This window comes from Somniosus microcephalus, chromosome 12, assembly GCF_052327205.1.
Source record: "Somniosus microcephalus isolate GS21.2 chromosome 12, FLI_Smic_1.0, whole genome shotgun sequence".
Classification (NCBI taxonomy): domain Eukaryota; kingdom Metazoa; phylum Chordata; class Chondrichthyes; order Squaliformes; family Somniosidae; genus Somniosus; species Somniosus microcephalus.
In genome coordinates, this window is record NC_140998.1 from 117,167,478 (window position 1) to 117,186,251 (window position 18,774).

The window sequence follows — 18,774 nt, forward strand, 5'->3', positions numbered from 1 at the left end:
CACCAAAATGAGATCGTACAGGTCTTTTTGAGTGTCATTGGAAAGATCAGTTATGTTGTACATGAGTTCTTTTTAATTCAACAGTACGGTTTTATTTTGCAGATTTTTTTCTGGCTTCAGACACTTTAGGGAGTTGGGAGATTTAATCTCATTTTGTCCATCTAAAATATGCCAGTCAAAAGCTGTTTTTGCCCCAAAATCCAGTAAATGTACGTGACACTACTTAACAAATGTGATTGTGGTACTTTTATAGCTTTTGTAATCCTCACATACATCCCTATTAATGCCATTGACCCTTTTTAATTCATGCGCATATTTTTGACAGATGATCAGTCTTTTCATAGGTACTTTTGAAGTCATTAAAAATATACCAGCGTTCTCTGGGGTTTTGTTATTTATAGGGGAACTTAACCCTATTACTGCCAGCCCCCATGACTGTTGATGGTGTATGACACACACAGCTAATTTTTTGTATGTCAAGTGCAGGATGATACAGTGATTTGCATATAACCCTTTATCTAATACAGTATAATGGCTTGAATGTGTCTAGTTATTCAGTAGAATGATTGACTAATACTCTAGGAAAGATGCAACATTTTTCTCATGAGTAACAGATTTCAGATGCTCCTTCCTGATATAAAATAGTTGATCTTGAATGCCTGATTTAAAATATCTGAATTTATTTTTCCACTCAGAAATATTGAGAATTTCTATGGCAGTATTTGCAATAGGAACTTACAATTGTTTTAGCTGAAATAGTTGGATGGTTTTTAGTAGACTTGGGCCTAGAAATTCAGTATAGCCACTTTTGGGGCGGTAAAGTCGGGCGGCCGCTAAAGTTTGCGCCCGCCGGAAAGTGGAGGCCACTTCGCCGATATTCAGTAGCTTTGGCCAAGGAGTTTGCTCGAGCGCTAAAACTGGCGTTGCACGCCTATCTTTAGGCGCTAAGCCGGCAGTGCAGACTGATACCGCCGAGGCCGGGCGCAGCGCAGGTGTGGTCATGTTTTGATTGACAGCAGACACCCTGGCGCCGGCCAGCTCTTAAAGGGGGAAGGGTCGACTTGGTCTGCTGCCACGCCCTGGATACTGCAGCCCTCCAGCTAGGCCTAAACACTGCTGCTGGAGAGAAATAGCGCCAGCAAGGATGCAGAGGGCCCGTGAGCGAGCGCAGCGCTTCTCTGCCCATGATTTAAAGGTGCTGGTTAGGGCTTTGGAGAAGAGAAGCCATATCTTGTTCCCGGACAGTGGCAAGAAGCCTCCCAAGAGGGTGTACAGGAGAGCCTGGAGGGAAATCGCCCAGAGGGTCACAGCCAACAGCGATGTCCCCAGGACTGGTGACCAATGCCGGAAAAAGTTTAACGACCTCACTCGGTTGGTCAGGGTGAGTACCCTTTCCAGTGTCCTCCTCATCCTTGCATGTGCACCTCACATTATGGGCAAAGGGACCTCAAAGGCCTAATGGCCAGTCCTCATCCAGCAGCTATGGCACTGGCATGAACATCAATTGCACTTTCTGCACTTTACACACTGGCCAAGCTATTCGACCATGGGAGGCAGTGCACACAACAACAGGGCACCACACTGGCCAAGCTATTCGACCATGGGAGGCAGTGCACACAACAACAGGGCACCACACTGTACTTAGAGGCCGTCCTTTCTCTTGCAGGCCAAGCTGGCCCAGAATCTGAAGAGCCGGACTGTCACCGGGGGAGGCCGTGCCCAGTTCCAGCAGCTCAGTGACCTGGAGGAGCGCGTGGGTCGACTCATGGGTGCCCGGGTGATTGGCCCCGTTGCAATTGGAGATGCCGACCCTGTGCTGGGCCCCAATGTTAAGGACATGACCGTTTGGACCTCTCTCGTTCCCCTTGCGCTTCAGATCTACATCCTTTGCCACTGTCCGACCAATGCGCAGAATGCCACCACTCATGCCTCCCTCGCTGACGCCCTGTCCTCACTCTAAAGCTACTCTTGTGCCTTCCTGCTTTCAGCTGGTGAGGAGGAGGTCCCTGAAGCTGCGAGTGTCAGTCCCTCGGAAGAGGAGGACGAGGAGGAGCAAGAGGAAGGCGGCACATCGGGGGAACCCTCATCCGCGCCAGGGGACGCAATGGAGGGGACACGTCTTGCCTGGAGGAGAGCCAGGGGGAAGTGTTGCAGGGGGGTGTAGTTCCTGTGCCCAGTGGCGTCCAGCCACGCGGGAAGGGTCGGGCAGCACGGCTGCCTTCTCCCCAGAGGGGGGAAGTGTTGCAGGGGAGTGTAGCTCCTGTGCCCAGTGGCATCCTGCCACGCGGGAAGGGACGGCCAGCTCGGCGGCCTTCTCCCCAGAGGGGGGAAGTGTTGCAGGGGAGTGCAGTTGCTGGGCCCAGTGGCGTCCAGCCACGCGGGAAGGGTCGGGCAGCTCGGCGGCCTTCTCCCCAGAGGGAGAGTCCGGCCTCCAGTCCGGAGACGGTCCTCGCCCAGGAGGTGCGCCTCCTTGATCAAATGTCCGCGGACTCGGATCGTCGGCACACCGAGTTCATGGGGGTTGTGGCACGGTTGCCTGAGGCCATTGAGTCCCTGGCTCATAGTGTGTCCGATTTCGGGGCCTCACAGGCCAGGGGTTTCGAACAACTCGCGGCAGCACAGGCCAGGGGTCTCGAACAATTCAGGGCAGCACAGGACGTGAGTCGGGCCGAATTCAGGGCAGCACAGGACGCGAGTCGGGACGACTTCAGGGCAGCACAGGCAGTGAGTGGAGAGTTGATCAGTGGTGCCGTGCAGTCACTGGCTGGTCTGATGCAGGCACAGACCAGGGCAGTATGGGCACTCACTGCTGCCACACTCGCTGTGTCACGCACGCATCGCCAGGGCACCCGCCGCGCTGCTGCAGCACAGCGGTCTGGACTTCACCAGATTGCTGCGCTTGCTGCAGTGCCAGCCCGGCCGAGTGCCAGTGTCTCTGGCGACCAGCGAGTGCCTGGCATCAGCCAGCTTGCCCCCATTGCTGCAGCCGCCACTGCCACTCCCCCAGCAAAGCTGCGACGAGCTGCTGGAGAGACTGATGCTGCCCAGCCACAGCTGCAGCAGTCAGCCGCCGGCCCCTCGAGGGCCGGAGCTCGTCTAGGCCGACCCCCAAGGGCATCTGCCGTCATGCAATGTGCCCCTCAGGAGCCTTCCCCCAGCCTTGCAACACCCACAGGGCCCAGGTTGAGGCGGAGCAGCAGGTCGGCCAGGGGCCGGAAAAGCCTGGACAAGGACTCGCCCTCTCGGCACACAAAGTAGAGTGTGTTGCCAAATGTTTTTTTATATGGGGGTGTTTGTGTTCTCTATGGGGTGGGTTTATCTTGGTAAGGCCGAGGATGAAGGCCATTGTTTTTTTATATGGGGGTGGTTGTGTTCTCTATGGGGGGGGTTCTTTTGGTAAGGCCGAGGATGAAGGCCATTTGGATGGACAAGTTTTGTTATTCCTCCCCAGGCTGTGGGAGTGAGATATGTTTTTGACTGTTTTTTGGGGGTGTCTGTTTTTGGGTTTCATGTGGGAAGGGCCCTGAGTTTGTTCAATGAAGCTTTTTATTTATTCAGCTTGTCCATGTGTGATGTTTCAAGTGGTTGTTGCGTTAACCGGCTGAGGGCTTGCGGAGCGGCTGCATTCATGTGCCTTCATTGCCACAAGCCAGTCCCTGACAGGGGGCCTAGAAGTGTCGTTCAATAAGCCGCCGACGGACGGCCCTTGGACCTTGTGGCTCCCTCCTGGGCTGGTACTCCTCCTCCTCCTCCTCCTCATGGTCCTCCTGCTCGTCCTCCTGAGGTGGTGGTCCAACGTGAGGTGGCAGTGCCTGAGTCCTGCGGATAGCCAGGTTGTGCAGCATGCAGCAAACGACGACGAACTGGGAGACTCTATCCGGCGAATACTGGAGAGATCCCCCGGAGCGATCCAGGCAGCGGAACCGTTGCTTGAGGACGCCAATCGTTTGCTCTATGATGTTCCTTGTGGCTTGATGGCTTTCGTTGTATGCCTCCTCAGCAGGGGTCCTGGGCGCGCGGAACGGGGTCATGAGCCATGTACACAAAGGATAGCCTTTGTCCCCGATAAGCCATCCTCTTGGGGGAGGCTGTGCCTGGAACATGTCAGCCACAGTAGTCTGGCGCAGGATAAATGCATTGTGGCTGCTGCCTGGAAAGCGGGCATTGATAGCTAGGATGCGCTGCCTGTGGTCACACACCAGCTGTACATTGAGGGAATGGTAGCCCTTCCGGTTGCGGTAATCCTCGGCATTGTCGATAGGTGCCCGCATAGCCACATGCGTGCAGTCAATGGCGCCCTGCACCATGGGGAAGTCGGCGATCCTCGCAAATCCGACTGCACGCTGCTCCTGCCTCTCTAGGGTCATGGGGAAGGAGATGAATTGGTGTCTCCTTGTGAAAAGGGCATCAGTGACCTTCCGGATGCAGCGATGCACGGTGAACTGGGAGATGTTCGCTATGTCCCCAGCAGCGGCTTGGAAGGAGCCGCTTGCATAAAAGTTCAGAGCCACCGTGACCTTCACTTCCACCGACAGAGACGTCCTGCACATCAGCTGTGGACGCAGATCTCTGTGAAGCAGCTGGCAGATCTCTGCAACCACCTCCCTTCTGAAGCGCAGCCTCTTAACACAATGCGCGGCAGTCATGGTGAGATAGGACACCTGCTGGCGGTATTCCCTGAGTGGGTAAGGCCTATGTTGCCAACGCCTGATGGCCCCTCTGCGTCTAGGCATGGCTGCCCCTCTCACACAGCGTCTGCGAGCCCTTCGCACATAATGCTGGAACTGAGGGTTGGAACCCCATGCAGCCCCCATAATATACTTGCAAACAGTGAAATCACAATGAGTCAAATTTCCAAGCTCTGGCCAGAAGCCAAAAATACCTCTCCTATGTTGGCCCAAATCAGTAAGGTCTCTTCCTTGGTCTCTGTCCAGAAATCCGTAGCACTAAAGTCATTGCAGCCAAATGGCTGGCCTTTATAGTTCAGTCTACGTGCCCTTTAATTAGCGCTCCCCGAGGCCCGCAGGGCCTCTGCTGCGTTCCACTTCACAGTTCTTAACAGCGCCACGCCCACATTGGGCGGGCGCCACTGAAGTTCCGGTTTGGGGTGCACAAACGGCGTTGCACGACGAAATGACGTCATAAGTTGCGCGCGCAGCTGAGCGCGCGCAAACACTTTGCGCCGGCGCTAAATGTCAACTGAAGTTGGGCGTAGGCGCAGATCGTTCTGCGCCCGGCCGCTAAGTGCCTAGCGCTCGAGATCTACTCCTCTTATGGCGCTAACGGCTGGCGACCGCAACTGAATTTCTAGGCCTTGATGTTCACCATGTCCTGTCACTGTGGAAATGCAATCAACAAAGCAAATAGAATGCTGAACCATATCTCAAAGACATTAGAATGAAAGACAGAGGGCACCATAATTGAATTGTATAATACTCTGGTTAGACCATAACTTGAGTATAAATTCATCATTACTTCTTTAATTTTATTCCAATTTATAAAACCGAAAATACTGTGGACCAGTTTTATGGCTTTATCTACCTGCATTCGCACAGTCAGGGAATTATATGTTTGAACCTCAAATTCTGTCTGTTCGTCCATACTCCTCTGTCTTTCCATTGAGTGTATGTTTCCGTTTCTTGTTTTTCCACCCAAACTATATTTCCTCACACTTACCCACATTAAATTATATCTGCCACCCATCCACCCATTCTGCTAACCTGTCTATATCTTCCTGAAATCGTTTACAGTCAACCTTGCTGTTGCCAAACATGCGACTTTAGTGTCTCACTAAGTCCTTTGGCTGTGGCCGCACAAAACACTCAGATAATCCAACAGCTCTTTCATAGTTTCATGTGCATGCCCATACAGCAGCAGGGCAAACTTTCTAACTGCAACTTAAAACTGGAACTATTGTTGCATTAGCAAGAAAGAATTTCCATTTATCTAATGCCTTATGTCCTCAGAACATGCCAAAGCACTTTACAATCAATTAATTCCTTATGAAGTGTAGTTACTGTTATGTAGGCAAATAGGGCAGCCAATTTGTGTACAGCAAAGTCTCACAAACAGCAAATTAATAAATGATCAGATGATCTTTTGTTGGCTGAAGGAGGAATATGAATCAGGATACCGAGAAAACTCACCTCTTGTCGACTAATATCATGGGATTGTTTACGCACGCTGATGGGGCCTAGGTTTTGGAGTGGGGCTTGAACCCACAGTGTTCTATCTCAGAGTTGCGTGTTCTATAACTGAGCCAAACTGACACTACTAGCATCTTTACAATTTTTAAAAATTTGTTCATGGGATCTTGGCGTTGCTGGCAAGGCCAGCATTCATTGCCCATCCCTAATTGCCCTTGAGAAGGTGGTGGTGAGCCGCCTTCGTGAATCACTGCAGTCTCTGTGGTGAAGGTACTCCCACAGTGCTGTTAGGGAGGGAGTTCCAGGATTTTGACCCAGCGACGATGAAGGAACGGCGATATATTTCCAAGTCAGGATGGTGTGTGACTTGGAGGTGATGGTGTTCCCATGCGCCTGCTGCCCTTGTCCCTCTAGGTGGTAGAGGTCGTGGGTTTGGGAGGTGCTGCTGAAGAAGCCTTGGCGAATTGCTGCAGTGCATCTTGTAGATGGTACACACTGCAGCGACGGTGCACCGGTGGTGGAGGGAGTGAATGTTTAAGGTGGTGGATGGGGTGCCAATCAAGCGTGCTGCTTTGTCCTGGATGGTGTTGAGCTTCTTTAATGTTGTTGGAGCTGCACTCCTCCAGGCAAGTGGAGAGTATTCCATCACACTCCTGACTTGTACCTTGCAGATGGTGGAAAGGCTTTGGGGAGTCAGGAGGTGAGACACTCGCCGCAGAAACTGAGCCCACAAAACAAGCTTGTAACGAAACTTAGCTGCATGACTCACGTTCATTCACCCACACCCTGGAATGCAGGATAGGCACGTGCGTGTCACTGTTCTGTATTTCAATGTATGTGTTCTTCAAACATCCAGTATCTCAACATTTCTTCTCTGCTTGCAGGACTAGGCAGCACGTAATGAGAACTCTCTCGGGAGGAACTTATAGCTTTTGAATACTTTTGAGGAGACCACTCTGCAAATCCTGGACTGGAGAGAATCTCGCAGGGTGAAGCCTGAGGTTTTCCCCTATTATCATTGTTTTCCTGTTGTTTTCCCTTTACTTGTTCTCACACGCAGGCACTCCAATCACAACCCCTTTATGCACCGTATATAGCCATGTAACCTCTATTTGAATGGGTGCTTTGCAGTCTGCATTCTAATATATGTTTATCTTCTGTTTCTTTAAGCAACCTGAAGAATCAGCTGCAGGTCCCAGTGCTACATACAAAGCAAGGCCCCTGTGTTACTCACTGCACCCATTACAATCTGTCTCACATCCCTCTTTTCATCCTCTTTTACATCCAAAGCATCCTTTTCTGCTCCAAAAGATGCAAAATTCTAATATTCTGATTTTTGCCAGAAGCAATCCTGTAAACAAACATCCATCAATCAGAAATTAATCAATGAAAAAAATTCTAAAGAAAAATTACACTATGAAAATTCTATCAGAAATCTTCAGTTCCATCTTTAAGAATGAATTTCCTCAAAGGTGTTTTTCTTGTGCCTGGCCTTCATCATCTGGGCATCATATGGGCAAGGTAAGCATTCCTCACAAACAAAATCAAGGAATTATATGCAGCCTTAAAGACCAATTTGGAGATTAGGTAGTACAAAATTGGCCATACCATAAGCTTGCTGTGTTTTACTTCCTCCCCCTCCCCATTGTAATTTTTTGGGCAGGGATCCAACATTATGGATCTCCACCGATGTCCCACTTCGCTTGCAATTCTGTGAATGATTCTGCCTGCTGGAAAATGTATTCTATTGTGTTTTCATGCCCAACCTCAGAAACGCAGCAAAAGCTTTCACCTCCACTAGAAGCTAATTATGTGGAGAATTAAAAAAAAACTGTTTATAACTTCAAAATACATATTTTTAAAATGAGAGGGTATTTTCCCCAATAAATTTTCAAAATAGGATCACCGTCAGATGTTAACTAAAATAATCCGTTAAATCATTAAAAAAAAAACCATGTAAGTGAGAATTGTACTTTTCCCTCTCAGTAGAGCGAGGCAAGGCAGTGTGAAAATAGCAGAAACTATTCACTGATGCATAGTTCTGAGAGATAAACATGGAGATGGTGCACTAGTCATAGTGGGCACGTGAGCTAAATCAGTTTTTCTTTGAAGTAAAACAAAGGCAGTAATGTTCTGTGGCTGTTCCAATATTCTTTTTGTACCGTGCTTTGATCTGTGAAGTATGACAGGACCTACTTGAATGCAAGGCTAACTTGGAGCAATCTTTTATTGGTCCAGGCACAAGAATCTCTTAGTTATGCCACAAGATAATGGAGATGATTTTGGAAATAGTTTAGAACTCGTGTAAATCCTGCCAGACATAGTCACGTGGCCTAAACTGATTTGCATTATTCTCAGGTGAATAATCATGGCTGGAATTTTTACTTTGGAGTCGGGTTGGGTGTGTGCGGGCCACATAGCGGGTCGGGTTGTTCAGTGCGACTTTAACTTAATGGCCCCACTTAAAGTAGCCATGCGCATTTCCCGGCCCAATTAAATGGAGCGGGTCTGATGACGTCATCGCTGATTTTATTCCAGCGCCGATATTTAAAGCAGCCTTGCACACAAATCATTTGAAGGTTGCTAAAGGTCAATTACAAACGTCTGAGTGCTGTCCCAAATGTTAAAAGATGGATACACAAAGGCAGATTTAATGATGCATCACTGCATATTCTGGTGGAGGCAGTGAGAGCATGCAGGGAGGTCCTGTTCCCTGCAGATAGGCACAAGAGACCTCCCAAGGACACCAAAAGGGTCTGGTTGGAGATAGCAGAGGAGGTCAGCAGCAGGGATGTTGTCAGGAGGACATGAATCCTGTGCAGGAAAAGATTCAATGATCTCATGAGGTCAGGAAAGTTGAGTGCAATGCCATACTCACCTTCATCCTAATGTACCCGTCACCACATCCCCATCACTCTACCTTCCCAAGCCTACTCCTGCACATCATTCCTCAGTGTCAGTCCCAGTGTCGGCTGTGGCTCAGTTGGTAGCACACTTGCCTCTGATTCAGAAGGTTGTGGGTTCAAGTCTTGTTCCATGGGACTTGAGCATATAAAAAAGCTAGGCTGACACTCCAGTGCAGTACTGAGAGAGTGCTGCACTGTCGAAGGTGCCGACTTTCAGATGAGACGTTAAAACCAAGGCCCCGTCTGCTCTCTCAAGTGGACATAAAAGATCCCATGGCACTATTTCGAAGCAAAAGCAGGGGAGTTATCCCTGGTGTCCTGGCCAATACTTATCCCTCAACCAACATAACAAAAACAGATTATCTGGTCATTATCACATTGCTGTTTGTGGGAGCTTGCTGTGTGCAAATTAGCTGCCGTGTTTCCCACATTACAACAGTGACTCCACTTCAAATAGTACTTCATTGGCTGTAAAGCGCTTTGAGATGTCCAGTGGTCATGAAAGGCGCTATATAAATGCAAGTCTTTTTTTCTTTTTCTCACACCAACATACCTTCCAGGTCCACTCATCCCTCTCTCTCTATGTACATACTCACACCCCCATCTGACTAACTACCCCTGATATTCACCCTCATCCTAATGCAATCATAGCAAGTAACACCACAGAAGGAGGCCATTTGGCATTGTCACCCCACTCCCTCATAGTCACCCTCCACAGATGTAACCCATTCATTCCTTACACCCATTCCATCACTCACTCAAACTTCTCTTCTTTCCCTCATTGCAGGAGAAAGGAGCCCAGAACAATAGGGAGAGGCAGAGAACCAGAGGTGGTCCTCAAGTATTGATGCAACTGACTCCAGCAGAGGAGGGGGCCCTGGAGATATTGCGAGTTGCAGAGCTGCTGGCAGTGGGAAATGGAGAGATGGGGATCTCCCAGCAACCTGGTGACAGAACTACATCTCATACAGCCACATGGCATACAGCAATCACTCATATGGTGACTGATGTCAGGAGCCAGTGAATTTTCATCACGTGCATAATGGTAACATTACCCATTCTTACTAAAACACTTCTAAATCATCTCTTTACTCTCCCACAGGTCCATCAAGAGCCCCCCCCACCCACTGTCCAGCTAGAGGAGGAAGACGACTTCTCAGAGGAAGCTCCAGCCTCTGAGGGTCCACCATCAGCAGACCCAAGCGCACCCAGCACCAGCGCAGAGATGCACACCTCGGTGAGTCCGGCATGATATGGAGTAGTCTTGTCACCTGGGGTCTCATACTTCACAAGTGAGCAGGAGCAGATGGTGTTGACGGGAGCAGTGGAGACTCCTCGCCAGAGGGCGCAGGACGCTCCAAACTCTGCTGAGCTTCATGTAGATGCTGAGCCTCCAGGGCCATTGAGAAAGATGGTGATCTTGGAGGGTCAGCAACAATTGCATGAGGCTCTGGCAGCTTTTGCAGCCATGATGTCTGCAAATGTGCAGAGAATGGAGGAGTCCATCTCCAACATGATTACCACCATGTCGCAGGTGATGATGTGCTGTTCCATGGAAAGGATGGCCACCTGCTTGGAGCAGCAAATGCACCAGTCACATGAGCACATGCTTGCTGTGGACAACAGATGACAGGCGCTCATAGACCTTCTCTCAAGGAGGGATATAAACTTGGACTTGGGCAGCAAGGTGCTCTACAGCTCTTTGTTAGCAGGGAAGTGCGGTGGCCCATGAGAGGGATGATGGTGAGAGGGGACATGGAAGTGGGGGCTCTTCTCAAAGTGTTCCCACTTCTCCCCCATTGCCACCCCCTCAATCAGAACCCCACATGCTTCCTCGGATCTAAATGACCGAGTCTGCCCCTGCACAGTTGCAGGAGGAGCAGACTTTGGTGGGGCCATCACTGGCTCCTAAACCCAGAGGACCGCTGCCAAAAGTGTCTACGTAGTCGCAGTAGGGAAGTGAGCAGCCTGCCTCAACCTCTGCTGAAGCCACAGGGGTTGCACCTCGTAGAAGCACTCGCAAAAGGAAAAAAACACAAAAGTAGATGCACAAGTGTATGCACATGGGTGCATCAACAAATGTTAGCGTTACGTTTCAGTTATTTTAATGACGAAGATAAATGTATTTCTTTGCCCCACTTTCTAGTCTTGTCCTGCTACCTGGGAAGTGGCTTTGTCGCTTGGAGTGAATGGTGAGACATTACTTAACCTCGAGCACTGAGGGGTTGGGTGAGAGAATTGCAGGGATGCTTTATGGTGTTGGTGGGGTGGGGGTGGGGAAATTAGTACAGCATGTGGCAGCATTGGGTGCATTGGAGCAAGTTAAGTAAATCTGGCCATGGTGAGGCAATCCTGGGCCTCCCAGGCAGCAATGTGCGCCGCTGCTGGTACCATCTCCACCTTGGGTTCCTCCTCCTCCTCCTCTTCCATCTGCTCCGCCTCCTCACCCTCCTCCTCTGAAGAGGCTGTGCACTCTGCGCCTTGCTCCTCCTGCAGCTCCAATCCTTGCTTCTGCGCCATGATTTTCAGCGGGCATCAAATGACGATGATTCTGGAAACGCTGGCTGGTGCGTACTGAAGGGCTCCTCCAGATCTGTCACGACATCTTCAGCATACCTATTGCTTGCTCTATGACACATCTGGTGGACATGTGGCTCTCATTATAATGCTCCTCTGCCTCTGTACTTGGCATTCTCAAGGGTGTCCCGAGCCATGCCTTCAGTGGATAGCCCTTGTCTCCAAGTAGCCAGCCGGTAAGTCTGTTTGGAGGTGTGAAGAGCTGTGGGAGGGTGGACTGGCGCGGCATGCAAGAGTCATGACAGCTGCCAGGGAATCTGGCGCACACATGCATGATTATCTTTTTATGGTGCTGAGGGAGTGGAAGCCCTTGCGGTTAACAAACACTCCTGGGTGATGAGAGGGTATCTTCATGGCCACATATGTGCAGTTGCACCTTGCACCTGTGGGAAGCCAGCCAGAGTCGCAAAGCCGAGAGCCCGCTCAGTAACTTTGGCTTCATCAGTGGCAAAATTAGCTGACTTGTCAAACATGGCATCGGTGACCTGGATGATGCATCTGTGGGCGGCCGACTGCAAGATCCGCAAATGTCTGCTGCAGATCTCTGGAAGGAGCCTGAGGCGAAGAAGTTGACGGCAGTGGTGACTTTGACAGCCACTGGTGAGGCCTGTCCACCAGGTCCTCTGGGCAGCAGGTCTTGTTCTAGCAAGCTACAAATGTCTGCGATGACCTGGCGCGATAGCCTGAGCCTCCTGAAGCACTGCTGCTCCGTCATGTCCAGTAAGCTCATTCTCTGCCTGTACACCCTGTGTTGGGGGTATCGCCTCCGGCACAGTGCAGCCCTGTGGTGCCCCCCACCCCCTCTCCTGTGGAGCATCAGGTTATTGAGGAGAAGGCTGGTGTTGTGGTTGCTGCTGCTGCTGGTGTTGTGGCTGCTGCTGCTGGTGTGGCTGCTGTTTCGGTGGGGCTCATCTTGGTCCGATTCTGAGGTCCAAGGTAAGAGAGCATAAGCGGCACCCATGCTGATGTAATGGCAGGTAAAGTGGAGATCAGAGGGCCAATCCCTCAATGTTGTGATAATGAATGGCAATGTGGCGAGAGTGGCTTCCGAGGTTGCAGACATGACCTACAAACTGCTGACAGCTAAATCTCTGCACAAAATGGAATCAGCAAGAGCCTTTCCATTAGCCAAGTAATCAGAAGTAATGGAGTATTTATGTGTTTTTTCCAGCTCTCAATTAATGCCCTTGCACAATGGCCACTGAGCTTCCGCCTCCACTTCACAGGCGAGGTTCCCGAGATGTGTGAATCCCGTGCTCCTGAAGTTAAAGCCAAAAACTGATGTTAAAAACCCTCTTAAGGGTCTCTCTAATTACTTGAGTTAGGTCGCCCGCCTCTGCCAATTGGGTCCATGGCGTGCTCGGAAACGTGCCCGAGTTAAATGCGAAAGTCGGCGGGATGATGGCGGGTTCCCGATGCACTGGCAATTTTGCCAATTCTTACTGCCGACCCATCCTCAAACCTGCACGCTCGGCAATGGTAAAATTCTGGCCCATGGGTCCAGGGATGATTCTAATGGTGGGAGAGGAAAATTGTGTGTAAGTGAAATTTAAAGGGACGGGGAGGAATAAAGGAGAGTCTTACAATGGGGTGGGGGTGGGGGAAGGAGAAAAGTATAGCCAGCTTATGGAGAGCCTTAAAAGGTATCTCAGCCCATCAGCAGTCTTTGTCAAGGCCAGTGGGGGGCAGGTAATTAAAAATGACAGGCAATAACGAAGTAAAGGGAACCCTAGGTGCCAGCATGAGTTTGTATATCAGTGATAGAGTAGCCACGTGCTTTACTTCCCAGGGAGTGGTGGTAGCGAATAGTATAGATGTATTTAAGGGGAGGCAAATAAGCACATGAGGGAGAAGGGAATCGAGGGTTATGCTGATAGAGTTAGATGAGGAAAGACGGGAGGAGGCTCGAGTGGAGCATAAACGCCAGCATAGACTGGTTGGGTCGAATGGCCTGTGTCTCTGCTGTATACTCTATGGACTCCTATGTAATTTGGTGGTTGCTGAAGTCAAGATGGGACTGCATGAGATGCTTGCTCCCCTCTGTGCCACTCCCTGGCACCATCCCCACAGGTCAGATTGCAGCATGCCTGCAAGGAGATGCAGCCAAATTTCAGGCCAAGCTGACTATTACTGTCCCTTCCTGTGCCAGTTTCTGCTGCACGATGCCTGCAGGTGTCCTTACAGCAAATGACACAGTTCTACTAACTCACACCCTGAGAGGACAGATCTCCATGGTAACTGGCAGTTAGGGTCTGCAGAAATGTTTTGTCACACCTACGAGATGCCACTAATCAGTCAACACTGGCTTTTGATCACCTAGTCAAGCCTTCTTTTAAATGATGTGAGGGCAGGGAGAAAGACTGTGGGGAGGGCAGCCACAATGCAGATGAAGGCACCGTGGCTCAGAAGGCTGTCCAAGGGGGGACGGGGGGGATGAGCAGAATAGTAATGTAGTAGTGATAGCAGATTCTATAATTAGGGGGGATAGACAGCGTCCTTCGCAGCCAAGAACAAAAATCCCAAAGGGTGTGTTGCCTGCCCCGGTGCCAGGGTGAGGGATATCTCATGGTGCTGGAGAGGAATTTGGAAAGGGAGAGAGTAAATCCAGTTGTCGTGGTCCATGTCAGAACAAACGGCATAGGTAGGAACACGGAGGAGGTCCTGTTGAGGGAGTATCAGGAGTTAGGAGCTAAATTAAAAGGCAGGACCTCGAGGGTAATAATCTGTGGATTATTGCCCAAGCCACGTGCAAATTGGCATAGAAACAGTCAGATCAGGAGAATTAACACGTGGCTAAAGGGCTGGTGTGGGGAAGAGGGGTTCCTTTTCATGGGACACTGCCACCAGTACTGGGACAGGAAGGAGCTGTACCGATGGGACATCTCCACCTGAACCGGGATGGGACCCGTGTCCTAGTGGAAAGGGTAAATAGGGAGGCTTTAAACTAGTAAGACGGGGGGAGGGATCTACAAGACATGAAACCAGCTGAAATATAAACAAAGCAGGAAAGGAGAGCATAGGAAAAAATAAAATAAGGGAGGACATTGATGGCCAGGGTGATATAGAACAGGAGTTTAAAAAGACGGTTAAAAATAAAGTGAGAGGAACTGCTATTAAAAATGAGTTAAGCTGTCTGTACAGCAATGCACAGTGTCCGTATTAAAACGTGAGTTGGAGGCAATCATGCGCTGCGAGGAACCAGACGTAGTAGGGATTACTGAGACATGGCTACAGAAAAATCAGGACTGGAAATTAAGCATTGCAGGGTTTATAATATTTAGAAAAGATAGAGAGGGGAAAGGGGAGATGGAGTAGCTATACTTATTAGGGATAACATAATATCAGTAGAAAAAGTGTTGCAGCTATCAGCAAGACAGAAATAGAACCCATGTGGATAAAGATAAAAGATAATAAAGGATCAAAGACACTAATAGGGCTAGTCTACAGATCACCTACTAGTAGAAGGGAGGTGGAGGAAGAAATATGCAAACAAATTAGGGAAATTAGTAAAAAGCATAGAATAATCATCATGGGGGATAAGGGAATGGAGCTCCTACAATGTGTACAGGACTCCTTTCTAACCCAATATGTAAAAAGTCCAACAAGGGAGGATTCGCTGTTGGATCTAATAATGGGGAATGAACCAGAGCAGATAAGAGAAGTAAAAGTAGGGGAACATCTAGGCAATAGTGACCATAATATTTAAGATAATAATTGCAAACGACATAAGTATGACAAAGACCAGGATAATAGATTGGATAAAAGCTGATTTTGAGGGGCTGAGAATAGAACTTGGGAACATAAAATGGACAACAATATTGGCAAAATATGACATAGAACACCAATGGGAAACATTTAAAATGGTGTTCAACAAGTCCAGGAAAAATATATTCCGCTAAAAAACAAGAACAAGCTAAGTACTAATAAGACAGCATGGATGAATAAAGCCATAAGGGAAAAATTGAGGGTAAGGAAAGAGGCATACATTAAGTACATGGACAGCAGGGGAGAGCATGATAAGGGAGAATATGAAGAGATTAGGAGAGAAGTAAAAAAAAAACAATTCGGAAGGCAAAGAAGCACTATGAAATTAAATTATCAAGGAACATAAAACAAAATAGTAAAATATTTTACAGGCACATCAATAAAAAAAGGAAGGTCGGGATGGGAATAGGGCCACTAAGGGATGCACAGGATAATACCACAGGCAGCGATAGAGAGATGGCAGAAATAGTAAATAATTACTTTGCTTCAGTATTTACCAGGGAGATAAAACAGGTGGACATGACATTGGATGATGAGATTAGTAATGAGATAACTGCATTTAAAATAAAAAGATATATTAAATAAACTAATCAAACTCAAAGAGGATAAACCCCCCTGGTCTGGGCGGATTACATCTGCGCATTTTTAAAAGAATCTAGGGAAGAGATAGCAGAGGCATTACTACACATATGTAATAATTTGTTAGAAAAAGGTGTACTGTCAGAGGACTGGCGGATAGCTAGTCTTAACCTATAGTTAAGAAGTGATATAGAACATGTCCAGGAATCTATAGACCAGTCAGCTTAACATCAGTGGTAAAAAAAATAATGGAATCCCTACTAAAGGAGAAAATAGAAGAACATCTAGAAACCAAAAATATAATAGCATGGATTTCAAAAGGGAAAGTCTTGCTTGACCAACCTAATTGAAATTTTTGAAGAGGTAACAGAGAGAGTAGACAAGGGTAATGCAGTAGTTGTAATTTATCTAGATTTTCAAAAGTCCTTTGATAAGGTACCACGTAATAGACTAATGAATAAGGTCAGAAAATGTGGAGTCAGGGGACAAGTAGCAGAATGGACAGCTAGCTGGCTTCAAGTCAGAAAGCAGAGAGTAGGGGTAAAGGGTAGCTATTCACAGTGGCAGAAGGTGGAAAATGGTGTTTCACAAAGATCAGTACTGGGACCACTGTTGTTCACAATTTATATTAATGATTTAGACTTTGGAATCAAAAACACAATTTCTAAATTTGTGGATGACACCAAATTGGGGGGGATAGTCAATACTGAGGAGGACTGCAACAAATTACAGGAAGACATTAATAAACTTGCAGAATGGGCATTTAATTGGCAAATAAATTTCAACACAGATAAATGTGAGGTATTACATTTTGGTAGGAAGAATAAGGAGGTCACATATTACTTGGAGGGTGGGGTAGAGGAGCAAAGGAATCTCGGAGTACAAATACACAAATCACTAAAAGTAGCTACCATACGAAAGAAGAAGACTAAAAGTAGCAACACAGGTTAACAAGGCCATGAAAGAAAGAAAGCCAAGCACCCGGGTTTATTTCTAGAGGGATCGAATTGAAAAGTAGTGAAATTATGCTAAACCTGTATCGAACCTCGGTTGGACCACACTTGGAGTACTGTGTACAATTCTGGTCGCCATATTATAAAAGGATATCGAGGCACTGGAGAGGGTGCAGAGAAGATTTATAGGGATGATACCAGAATGCGAGGGTATACCTATCGGAAAAGGATGAACAGGGTGGGCCTCTTTGCTTTTGAAAAGAGAAGGCTGAGGGGTGACCTAATAGAGGCCTTTAAAATAATGGAAGGTTTTGATAGAGTAGATATAGAGAGTGTTTCCACTTGTGGGGAAGAGCAAAACTAGAGGCCATCAATATAAGATAGTCACCAAGAAATCAAATAGGGAATTCAGAAGAAACATCTTTACCCAGAGACCGTTGAGAATGTGGAACTTGCTACCACAGGGAGTTGTTGAAGTGAATAGTATAGATACATTTAAGGGGCAGTTAGATAAGCATATGAGGGAGAAGGGAATAGAAGGTTATGCTGATAGAGTTAGATGAAGAAAGACGGGAAGAGGCTCCAGTGGAGCATAAACACCAACATGGACTGGTTGGGCCGAATGGCCTGTTTCTGTGCTGTATATCCTATGTAATCCTATGTAAACCTTCCTGGTGCTTTGAAATCTGCTGACATGGAGGCAACCACTGTGTACAGGACAGAGGTCTGTTTATAGGTGCCTTTAGAATTGAAGAAGTATGGGGAATTTGGCTCTTGTTGCAGTTTGTAGATTTGCTGCATTTTCGAGAAAGTGCTTGACTTTTACCCATTGCGTGAGGTAGAATTTAATGAATACTGAAAAACAACCCCCCTCCCCTTTTATAAATTACTTTGATTATGGACTCTGAAAGGCAACAACTGCTCCTTTTTGTTTTTTGTAGAAGCAGATCAGCTTTAGTTCAAAGTCATTCACAGAGGATGAAACTTATGTAGCTGTGTCACTTGCAGTAGCCACTCCCCACAGTTATTCATGGTTCAAGTTCCACGTGGTTCTAGTTCCTCTGTCAGTTCAGGATCTTTATACGTAAGCTCCTCCTTGGTTCCTTGCAGTTTACAACAGTTTATTTCTGTGACTTACATTCTGAAACAATGACCCAACTGATTGAATTTCTAGAAACATCCCTGACTCCTTTTACATCTTTGAAACTCATTGGATATCGTTCTACCAATTGCGTTAATAAATACCTGAAACAACTTCAAAGAAAACCTCAGAAGTATGATTATAGAAATATAAAATCCCTTAGGGATCAGATGAATATTCAAAATATTTAACTTGTGACCTTCAAAATCCATTGTGACTTTAGCACTTAACAGTTGTGAGGTCAGATCACTCGTTAGCATAGTTTTCTCATTCAACAGGTCCCCAAAGGAGTTCCTTTGTTTGTTCAATAGGATACGGAACCATTTGGGATACAGTATTAAGTGTAGGACTAAGTGATCATTCACTCTTATGAGTTGTATTTAATTTGGCTATTTTCGAGTGGGGCATTAGTCGTAATAAAAATTATCGCAGACATATATTTACTTTTACCAAAGAGTGTAACAGTAAACGCAATAAGAAACGTCACTCACGGGATAAAATAAACCCTTATCTGTTTAAACCATTATGAAAGCTTTGGATGAGATGACTGCCCGTTCTGATGGCTCAGGTGGCACTATTTAAAGAAAAGCAAGGAGTTCTACCAATGTCCTAGCCAACATTTCACCCTCAATCAATACCACTAAAAATAGATTCATTTTGTTGTCTTTGGGCTGTTGCTGGCTCAGAATGGCTGTCATGTTTACCTA